Here is a 12,379-nt window from a genome sequence, read left to right on the forward strand (position 1 = left end):
GCTGACAGACGGATGGTAATTTCACTCATGAATGGAGCATTTGATCAGGATCTGAATGGACTCCTGTGCCGATTCTCATGTGTCTGTATTAACTCCATGCTTTTGAGCTTTTTAATGTACTTATCATACACAGGGTTTATGCATCTATGGTGTGTCTCAGAATGCAGGAGAGAGTGACACAAAGTAAGGCACTGATTACTTTGTGAGATTGACTTTGCCTTTACCGAAGACACTTGAGGATAGAGATTCACACTTCCAAAGTCCTGAAATCTCAAATTGTTGTTAACACAGAGAGAGGGGAGCTGAACCAAACTTCAGCTCAGGCATACGAGGAGCTACACCAAGGCAAACCACTGCAGGTCACGAGAGGAGGCCGCAGAGGTTGAAATAAGCTAATAAACTGTAAGATAAAATCAGAGGATTTGTCCTTTCAGGTTGGAATGGTCCTTTCAGCCAAGTCTCCCCTAGGAGAGAGATTTCTTATGTGGTGGACTTCCTGGTTTAAATGAAATTCTAATAAGATTATAAAAAAAAGTTTCATATTTTCTCCATCCATATCCGAGTGCGCGTGTGTTTGAAAGAGGGAGAGAGAGAGAGGTGTAATGCAGGTGTGGAGCTGGCTACCTCCAGAAGAAGCTGGGCCTTGCAGTCAGTAATGTCATCAGAGTCCCAGCTGAATTCAGCACTGTTCTGCATGATTGCCCATGATAATTGTGTGTTGATAGGGAGCGCCGAAGATGGAGTATAATTTCCACCGAGAGATTCCTAAACAAATACCTGTGCTCAGCAGAGGGATGGAGTGCAGCAGGAGGTGAGGAGGAGAATAGCGGATGAGGGGAGATAGAGGATGAGAGGGTAACACTTTCAGAGGAGGAGGAAGAGGGAGGAAGGGGGAGGCAGGAAGCAGCGGTCTTACTGCAGGTCCTTATACTCCACACACTGTGCAACCAAAGGCCATGCAAGATACATGGCTTTAAAAGCAATAAGATTCCCATTAATCATTATCATAATGGTAGTGGAATGTGTGAAAACCAACAGGTAGTTGAACAGAACAGTTCTAGAATAGAATGACCAGAACGGATCAGAACATAAGAGAACAGAAAAAAATAGACAAAATGGAGTCGAATAGAAAAGAACAGACAGAACAGAACCAAACAGAATAGAACAGCACAGAGCAGATCAAATAGAAAAAAACAGAACAGAACAGACACAACGAATCTAAAAATCAAATCTAAATATCTGTCATTATGCTCCACACTCAACATGTCTATAGCCAAAATAATGAAGGTGAAGAAAAAACATAAAACAGCGGGAATAAATGAGTGTAAAACCCAGTGATAACCCTTTTCAAATCAAAGCAAGACATATTATAAGACGCATGAGAACACTTTGCTTTCAACAGTAATTTCTCTCATGTTTTTGGTTGTTTTGTATTTTTTACTTTTACACTAAAATATTCAGTTGCCTGTTTTGAAACTGTTAAAACTATATCTGCTCCTCTTCAGTGAAAAATGCACAGCATATACACGAATACCCAAATATCTGGTTTAAAGTTTAACGACTGGATACAAGATGCCTTCTACATCACTGAAATGTCTGCTCTTCGTGTTAAGGTGAACACAGAGAAACAGACTAATAAGAAGCATCCAGTGTCAAACTCACTGCAAATGCATCATTCTCCACCGCGCAGGTCAAACATCCTACCGAGGCACCAGTGAACAAAATCCATTTTTGAGTGGAGGGGGAGCAGAAAGACCACCTGGTGTGGAAATATAAGTTTATACAAACTGGAGATTTAAAGGTCACTGAGGCAGCAGGATAAAATTGTTCCAGAGTTGTGGGGGCCCTGACAGAAAAGCACCTTTATTTTTGCATCTATACCAGGGGACTTGAAGCAGTTTCACTGCAGGGTAAAGTGTGGATATGTACTGTACGGCATCTAAAGTTCACAAATGTGTGCTGAAACTGATGGCCTGTGTGCTATATGTCTCAATCTAGACAAAATACTAATTCTGGATATTTATAAATGAGATAGTAGCTTTGGCATCTGTGAAAATACACTGTGTGTGTACAGTGTATGTGCTGAAGAGATCATAAAAGCAGAGAGAAGCTGTGGGACATGTTGAAGTCCTTCACTCGTCTGGTCGAGAAAAGCAGATAAGTTGGACTCTCAGTCAACACTTGTATATTTAACCTTGAGGGAGGTTTAAGTTAATTGGAAAACACTCTTTGCCTGAGTGCTCTCACCTCATAGTTATCATAGCTTATCTTCCAAATGTATCATAATCCCACATGACATGCAAGTCAGATTTCATTTAAATCAGATTACTTTCAACTCTCAGAAAAAGCAAAGTATTTGAATTGCATGAACAATATGGCAAGTCATATTACACGCTGCTTTCCTCTTTAGAGATAGTTTTACATAATTTCCCATTCGTTTTGAAATAATGAATAGACAATGGGCTGTATAATTGTGAGAATTTACAATTCAGAGGACTACGTCGTATAATCACCATGCATAATTCAGAGACTTGAGCACATAGGTCACTGGTGGCAGTGGCATAAAAAGTAACTCAGGTCATCAAACAAACAGTTGAAAATCAACACTTTTACCGGCACTCGGCTTGAAACATTAAACTGGATTTATGTGATGAGGCAACACATTTCCTCCAGATCATAGACGATACAATACAAGCAGAGCATCCAATTATCTATATACTCATATGTTCCTTTCAGTTTCAGTATAGTCTGGAAGTTCAGAGGAACTCACTGATGTGCAAAGAGGCGCTGGCAGTATAAAAACAGGTATTACATTGTTGGCCAGTGAAAGCTACACCTGTATCGAGTGGATCCTTACTGCTCCTCTAACATCCTCTGGCCTCACACCTCAGTTTGCGCATATAAATTACATTCCAAAGTGTGGATGGATAGCCCTTGTTCATACCCAAGGTCTCTCGTTTCAAAGGCATGCTAATGCCGTTCACAGTCAAACTCCTCTCAGCGGCCCTCTTTTAACTGCCAGAGCAACTGTGTAGGAGATGATTGGGACTCTTCAACCATCTTTCCTCTTGAATATTCATACATTTTTAATGGAACATATATATCCACAAATCCTAAACAAAGACAGACTTTGTTCGAGACTGGTTCACCTATGAGAGATTATTTCAGTGCAGTTGCTTTGTTTTCTTTTTCACTTAAATCATTGTTCTAATTGTCAAATAAATGAGTAACATTTTTCAGCACGTACACATGCATGCTGTTTAGAAAAATCCACACAGTGTTAGCACCCACTGGTCATGATTTTCTCACGTTTTAATGCTTTCTTTGGGACTGCCTCGTTTCAGCACGAGGCACTTCGGCGCCTTATTTGGGTATGGCTTCCCCTCGAGCAATTAATTAATGCTACAGTACAGAAAGCCAGAGGATTTGCTCATGAATATTCAGATATACCTCTTGCATATCATTTCTTATGCAGTGTTACAACACTGGGCGTCGGTGAGGCGGCATCACGGCTGTAAAGCCAGTCAGGGGTTCCCGCACTGTACCTATCTGTCCCCATCTGAACAGTTAGTCAGTCCCCACCTTTTTTGACTGGGTGACACTTAACAAGATGTCCTGCTGAAAAGTGACAAAATGTAACTCCACATGTTATTATTTTGCTATCTTTCGTTATTTCATGATTTTGGATTTACTTTACTTTTCTATTTATTTTATTTATTGAATTGTCATAGTTAACGGTGGTGTTTTACAGGACTCCATTATAGTCTGTTGTGTTTCTAATATTCTCAGGCCTTCCTGTATGTACGAGTACAAAAAATTGAAACTCCTTTCAATATAATGTAGTCCAGGAGAACACCACCTTTGACTAAGACCTCAGGAATAAACATAAACTGAATTTATACATTTCAGACGGCTTCAACAAAAAAGCTGAACATCTAAACTTGGACTGTGTTTGATTGCAAGGTTGTATCTAGTTAAGTGGAGATTAACCAACTGAGTAATAATTTGTTGTTGCAAATCTGTGTTGCAAAATTCTTCAACAACTTCCATTAATTTAAGAACTTAAAAATAGACAGAACAAGGCTATAAAGAAGATGTAAGTGAATATATCTTGAAAAGAGTGACTATAAAAGAAGGATTCATCTACATGTGTGCAGTTTTTTGGCCATACTTTTTCAAAATTTATTTTTTGAAGTCCACCTATTTTTTCTCCAGGAGAATTCTTTTGCTCAGAGTACAGAAAATTCACAAGATGACCAAAAACATTGTTTTCTTTTTTACTAAATTTCAGAATAACAAAATCTTTCAGCAGCATTTTCATTTCGTGTCCTGGTTCCCAGGTCCACTTCATGCAACATCTGATTCTCCATCGAGCGCATCTCAGCGGTCTGATAAAGATGTTTGTTGTTCCATCCTGCTGAAGCACAATCCCTCAGTCTGTTTTAATGTTACACATGTTTATTAATGCCATTTTTCAAGAGGGCACTGTCATATCTGTTAGTCTTAAGCATGTCAGCATTTGTAAATGCATTCAACAAAATAAACAGGCAAAAGCCCTGTTTACCATATTTAATAGAACAAAATATACAATTCTAATGTAACAATTTAAATGATTTCTACTCTTTGTTTCACTTTTCATGTGTATTCATAAGAGTTGCTTCATATGCAACCTCCCTTCATTAGAGTAACATTTATGAAAATTATGTATTATGTATTGAAATCACAGCAAAGCAAATGCGGGCCTATTATTAACAGTTGAACTACATTACGGAAGGACATCAGAGTCACGACGCCTTTAGATTAATGTGGGTGAAGTCTTGTTAAAGTTACAACAACATGACCACTTGTGCTGAGATTTAGACATAAAGAAACACAGCAACACTGACAAAACAGGCAATCTCTCTGATGGATGCACGCTGCAGTAAATAAAAAGTAAAGAAACAAATGAAAAAGGATGCTAGAACTACTGAATGAAAAGGTCTGAACATTGAAAATATCATAATGTAACTATAGATTCGAAGGATACGGCTCTCAGGTGACACTAGCCCGCACAAGCAGTCACTGAACGTCAAATGAAAAGAAAGCAACACAATGCAAGGCAAGAGAAAAGACACGAAGAAATCAGTTCACACTGCTTTACCTGCTGATTTCCTCTGAATGTATTTGCAGCAGCTTTGACGACAGACAATCCTTTTCTGTTGTTTGAAGCTTCAGATTAAATCCCGGTGTTACCAAGTATAACATTACAATCCTTTTTCCTCCAGCACCGCAACCAACATGCTTCACGTGTGCCCTCATCCTGTGGCTGCTGCTCTGCTTTTATACTGGTTTAACTTGCAAAATCATACCTTTGACCCCAAGTAGGGTTGACGTTCCTTGAAAGTAAAATCTTGTTTGGAGAGTATGGTGTTTGCAGTGGTAAGAGCAGACTTTGTATTAATTGAAGTATAATGATAGCTTGGATGTAGGAGTGCAGTGAATAATGTATCTTCATGCAGATGATAAATGAATATATTCATTTATTAATTCATATGTTTGAATTGCAATTTAGATTGCCCTTATACTTCTGTTGCTTTGCTGTAAACCACTTCTTTGTCAATCTGTCATTAAGCGCGTTTGGTTATTCGCCATTGTGATAGTTTAAATGTTGCAAGGAAGAATTTTTTTTTTTCCCACATTTTGTCTTTTCCTTTCTCCTGCTTGTCTATACTTGTGTAAAACCTTTTGTACCACATCTTTGCAGTATCTCTGTCCTTCATTTCACCCTGCGTCCTTCCCTTTCTGTTCATATCTGAAGACGAAATACAGAAGAGAAAAGCCTTGAGAAACACAACACCGCAAACTTCTGCAAAGTTTTACAAAGTAAAAAGGAAATGCCAGCTGAGGAGACGCTGCCGGGCTTCAGGCAGTGGAAGTCAGAGATGCCTCTGGATGCCAGAGGGACCACACAGAGGCTGGTAAATGTTACCATTGATAAATAAACATTATTTAAAAGATCTGTCATCTCCTGTTAGAACGTAGCTGTGGTTCATTTCCTTCTCTGCTCTGAGGGTATAAGGAATATTTAATCACTCCTCTGAATGACATGAATAATCACACATACCTTTTCTGGGAGCCACAAGCACACACACACACACACACACACACACACACACACACACACACACGTTGGTGACGACTTGCGCACTGATGTTTAAGATTTACACACTATCGATTTCAATTTGTGTACATTTACAAAGAGTATGAAGTTTAAATGTTACAGCTCTCTCAAGAATATTCTGTACAAAGTGTTACGAAGCTAAAGACAAAAGTGTCCGCCTAATGATGGACTGTTACAAATCGCCAAAAGATATTAAAGTTTTTCTGTCATAAATTGGCGTCACACCAGAAGAGGCGTTTGGAGCAGTGCTTTTGTATCGGAAAGGTTTTAGAGAGACAAATGTAACAATTTTGAGACATTTAAATTGTTCAAACATACAGTTTGAAATGCAAACTGTGAAGGTGTTTCCTAAAACACAAACTAATCATACTGACTTGGAAAAGTTTAAAGAAACAACATGCTCAACTATTTTTTGATTATCCAATTAAACTAATTGTAAACCTCCAACGACCAACATGAGGTCTTCAAATGTCTTCTTTTGTCTGACCATCAGTCAAAAACCCTACCAAATATTCAGTTAACAATTATGTCTGACAAAAAGTAGAAAGTCATCATATTTCAAAGGATGGAACAAGAGAAAGAAGATGACTGAAACAATTAATAAGTTACCAAAGTAGTTGTTAATTATTTTGCTACCACTCAACTAATTGTTTAACTGGTGAGTTGTACTGCACTTAAACTGATGGGCAGAAATGTTTTGAAGACAAATGATGATGATCCCTTTGAATTTTGGGCAGTGAAGATTAATTTTCCGTGGCTTGTTTCTCCCCTGTTTCTGGCAGCAGTCAAAGTCTACAGCAGAGGATTTTTCTCCCTGCTGGAAAGACCCACTAGACTCTCAGACTCTGTTCAGCTCTGCCAAAATGTCCATCCACCTATTAGCTATACCCACTTATCATCTCAGAGCTGGAGCTGATCCCAGCTGATGTTCAGCGAGAGGCGGGGCACATCGGTCACCAGTCAATCACAGGGCTGACGTACAGAGATAGACAACCATTCGTGCTCACATTCCCACCTACAGACAAGTTAACCTGTCTTTGGACTGTGGGTGGAAGTCTGAGCAACCAAAGAAACATCAAAATGTAAACTCCACACAGGAGGCCCCCAGCTGGCTGGTATGGTTGAACCCAGAAATTTTTTCCTGTCAGGTGTGTTTGCACCACAGTGCAAAAATGTGCAGAGGTAAAGTGCTTTTTCAACACTACTGGTGTTGCGTTGACTGTCCTGCTGCAATTTGTGGTCACTGTAGTGTTAAACGAAGGCTCTTCTGTATCCTCAGAGTCATTCTCGTGCCAGACTGAAAGGTAAAATACATGTTTCATGACATGTGATGGGGTCTGTTTGGAGATCTGTAGGGTTTGCTGTATTATGGTTTCATTGTGAATATTTTAGGTTTAATCCCCAACACACCCACTAAATGGACCTCAAAGGCTGAACCACTGATACCCTGCTATGTGTAGTCTTTGTGTGTGTGTACATGCCCTCTTTTCTTGTCAGTTAAAATGCAATTTGCAGTACTTAATATTAAAATTCAACCAAATGACTGACTATGTAAAAGGGCTCCTAATGCTGCTGAGCCCACTGTGAATCAACACCTCTGTGTGCTACGTTATCAACAATGCCGAGCAAAACAGCTAAATAAATTTTGCTCTTTCTGTATTAGCCTGTGTGTAACCTCAGTCCGGTCCCTGCTCTGCCACTCCACAGCCAGCAGAAGACGATATGCCAATCTCCTGTCCATCATCGCAAAAGACACCTGCTTGTTGGCATGGCAACATCCGAGCCTTCGTGACTGGAAAATGATTTGCCCCTCAGAGCTGTTGTTATGTAAGACACAGGCCATCCATCCATCCATCCATCCATCTATCTATCTATCTATCTATCTATCTATCTATCTATCTATCTATCTATCTATCTATCTATCTATCTATCTATCTATCTATCTATCTATCTGCTGTTAAATTGATGGTGTTTCCTCACACTGCTAACTCTCACGAAAGAATTTAATTAATTAATACCAATTTAATGAAACATTTTTTGTGTGATGTGATGGTTCAAATCCTTCTTCTTCTACTCTGTCATGAACAAACTGAGGACGATTTTTATAATCAGATAATCAGACTACTGAAGGTGTTGAATACACATGCCTGAAAACATCACTGGCCTGAAAAAATTAAAAACTTGAATTAAACGCTGCTCTTATCTGTAGCCATTGTAACTATGTTGCGTATTTGCTGTGAAGAGAATCTCAGTCTGCACCTGACCTCTCTGCTGCTTTTCTCGGTTCTCGTCATTCCTTCTTGTTTGAACTCCTCTGTTCCAGCCTTGCCATCTGTTCCTTCAGCATATTAGGTGAAGTAAACATCCTCTTGGTTTAGCATCCTTGAACTCTGCAGAACATATTGTATCATTCGTATTTATTTCAACTTTACTCTGACATTTTTGTAATAAGGTCATCATTCTATTGTGTTATTACAATAATTTGAATGCCCTTCTCCATTCCAATGTGTCCATCAGAATGTGAATGAACTTTTATTGTGATTGTCAGGTTGTGAAGGTGCATCACTTGCAGTCCTCTCCTTTTTTAACCTTCACTAAATGCTTAAGCAGCATTTTATTCTCATTTCAGTGGTTGGGAATACATTTTCTCAGAGTGGGTTTAATATCTTTTTTTGCATTATGTGCCACAATGATGGATTATCTTGATTGTAGATCCAAGCGTTGACAAGGGAGAGGAAGGGAAAGAAGCAGCATGAACGGTCTTTTGGTGGCATTTGTCCAACTTTGCAGACCGATCAGCGCAGGACAATAAATCTTCTGAATGCATATTTAACGCTGAATCAATGTACATCGCAGTTTGAAGGTTAACCTGCTTTTTCGTTCAAATTTGTTATTCAAATGCAGCCTGCCTGATATGGCAGTCTTTGTCCATTCGCAGCACATGCATGATTTACTGATTGTCTGTGAGTTACTGTAAAAAGGAATTAAAAGAACATATGACCTTAAACAAAACATGGATCCTATTTAAATGTATGTACCTCTATATGTAACTGATTTGTTTAGTTTTTACAATAATGTCTGAAGAGTGAAAATCAGCTGGTTTTAGGGACAGACAGCCGAGCCTACCTCAAACCTCCATCTTACACTTAAAACTTCCCTTCACTGAGGGTTTCCACTTGTGTCCAAAAAATGAGAAAAAATGAGAAATCGTGAGAAAATTGCAAAGATAGACTTTCAACAGGACAGGGTCAGAGCCTTGACTGAGAGTGAACTGACGAATTTCTAAATCAGATTCACAAATATCTAATGCATAGGCCGGTAGTGTCACAGTCCCTTTTCCTTCATGACACCATCAGCAGTGCTGTAAACACTAATGAGTATGAGTACAAGCATACATATCGTATCATCATACAGTAATTGAACACTTTGTAAACTAAACTGATACTCCACTTCGGACTGGAGTAAGAGCTTCACCTGCAACAGAGCATCTTGTCTAGGGATTATGAGCCCTCATTCAGCTAACAAAGTGATGTGACTGAGAATCAGAGCTGCTAATAACTTAAAGAGCATATCAGCTATGGCTCATTTGCTGAACACTGGAGGAGCACAGTGCTTAGAGTTTCTACTTTAATTAGGCATTGGTTAAAACACAGCTCCCTGTGGTCGTGACACATTACCAATTCTCATGTGCTTAAAACAACTCCACGAGGACTGCAGACTATCCCAATGCTGTTCAATAATCTAATGCACCAGAATAATGTTCCCTAAGTATTCTGCCATGACCTGTCCGTGCACATGACGTCCAAATGTAATGCATCTCCTGCACTTTGCATTCAATGTATGCAGGTATTGACCTCATCATGTCTGGAGGTCACAAGTTCACCTTCATTCCTGAGCGAACAGATTCTTACACAGCGAAAGAAACCAGCAGTCACAACCTCTCTCAATCAAGGCCTGATCAAGCACAGAGGCAGATCTAACTCTAAATAATACATGACTCGCCTTCCCATATACACTCCCCACTGGGACACAGAAAAGAGGGTGCGGGTTCAAACATCTTTCCTCATCTTCAAACGTCCTGCCTTCATCTTAGCTGCTGCCAGATTTTCTGACACTGCTCAGACCTGTAACTATCAGGAAGGAAAGACTATTAAAGGATAGTGCTGCTCACTTCAGTGCATGTTTGTCCCTGTCCAAAAAACTCTTTGACTTGGAGACTATTTGGTAATATCCTGGAGAGGGGAAGAGAAAAATGGACAACATGGATGCACATTTGGATATTTTTTAGGTGACACAGTTTAATTTTTCAAGCTCACATGCACTTACAAAGGGCCAACAAATCAGTCTCTGGTTGTTAATTAAATTTTCGAAAATGAGAAGCTGAGAACGAGCATCTGTCTGTACAGTCAAGACAGCAGCACTGCATTGCTGTTTTGTACATGGACAGGTCAGCATGCAAACAAACTCATTTTTAGCAGGTGTAATTTTCCCAAATGCTAATGTTTTCATTTGGACCATGGAATGCTGTACTATAAATCTTTTGCTTAAGACAGTTGAGAAAGGATAAGTGCCACTGCTTGCAACATTAAATAAATAAAGCCAGGTGATCACCACAGTCATGAGGATTCATCCTCTGGGGACCTTAGCTGTCTGTACAAAATTTTGCGGTTATCACAGTTTATACTACATGTCACAGAAAGGGTGAACCCTTGGACAGGTTCAGCTAGTTTGGATATGTCTGTAATGACAGCAGAAACAAAAACGCCCATAAACACATCAGGAGACAGCACTGGTGGATGTTCATGTAAGGTGTGTTATGTTTTTTCATGCTAACAAATTAATATTTGTTCAACTTTGTTAAAATCACAGTAATCTCAACTTCATATAGCAAGCGTTGCAGTAGCTGCATCAGGATTTGTCTCTTGACTGTTCTCTTGTCAACTCACTCAGTCTTTTATGTGGCTATTACGTGTTGCTAAGTTAAAATAACTTTGAGTTGTAGTGAATAGTTACCTTAGCTCTTTCAGTTGAGTAATTTTGCATAGAATGCAAAATGTTCGCGGAGCTCTATGTTAACTTTTCTTGTTTGAATCCTGGTCATTTCATTGGAACAAAACAATTTTCCTGTCTCTTTCAGTGGGAATGAGGACAAAAGCACAGAAAAAGGCAAACTGCTCAGTAAGAATCACGGTGCTGCTGCTCTTTGGCTGGTGATAAAGATTCAGCCTGTTCCTTTAGCTCCAAGTGTAGTCATGTGTATAATTGCTCTGGGACTGGAATTGCACCATGTGTGAATATAAAGGAAGGTCCATTTAATAGGAAACACTGTCCAAACAACATAGCTTCAGTTTGTCCCGTGTCACAGAGAAGCTGCAGAGAATGGGAGGAGGTTCATGATAGCATGGCAATGGCTGGTGTGATTGACAGAAGCTAAGAAAAAAGACAGGGAAGAGCAAGAAACCAGTGATGAAGGACTGCTAATCACCATAAACTGTTAAAAAAATGGGATTTTTCAATCTCAGAAATACATTACTGGGGGGTGATAGGGATGTGTTTGAGTGACTGGGCTAAATGTAAATGTCTCATTGATCGTTTGGCTGAGGCAAGCAGAGACCTTGTTCCTATTGATCAGCTCAAGGCCAAGGGCAGGATGAAGCTGACAAGTCAGACACTGACCTCTGCTGCCTTGACCTTGGTCTAAAGCCAGGGAACTGGCCTTTACCCTTTATCATGCGACCTCTGGCTTCCAGGAGGCCCCAGACGTGACCTGTGCTGTGTGTTTTAGTGTCCTGGCCGTGCTCCTCTGCTCCTCAACAAACTGCCATCTCCAGAGAGGAAGGGGGAGGTGAAAATATGTCAAAAGGGTTCAGTTCAACATTACTTCACCCGAGGGGTGGGACCACAGTCTGAGCGATGGGATGGACAGAGAGAGCACAAAGAGGTGAGGAAGGAGGAAGTAAGAATATTTTCAATGCTCTTAAGAAGCAGTTGTTAGGTTAGCAGCGCCTCAGAGGTATTGATTTAGTAATTCAATTACATGAGCATGCATTAAACACTCATGTACACACAGTGGACCACAGTATCAGTCATCTTTCGCTTTCTTTCTGTTACTATACCACAGAGGAAGACTCTTTAATGTGCGGGACTCATTTCAATGCTCAGGCTTAGCTGCAGGTCCTCTTATCCAAACTGAGATTATAAGGATAGGTGGTCTAAACA

Source organism: Scatophagus argus, chromosome 11 (genome assembly GCF_020382885.2).
Source record: "Scatophagus argus isolate fScaArg1 chromosome 11, fScaArg1.pri, whole genome shotgun sequence".
Classification (NCBI taxonomy): Eukaryota; Metazoa; Chordata; class Actinopteri; family Scatophagidae; genus Scatophagus; species Scatophagus argus.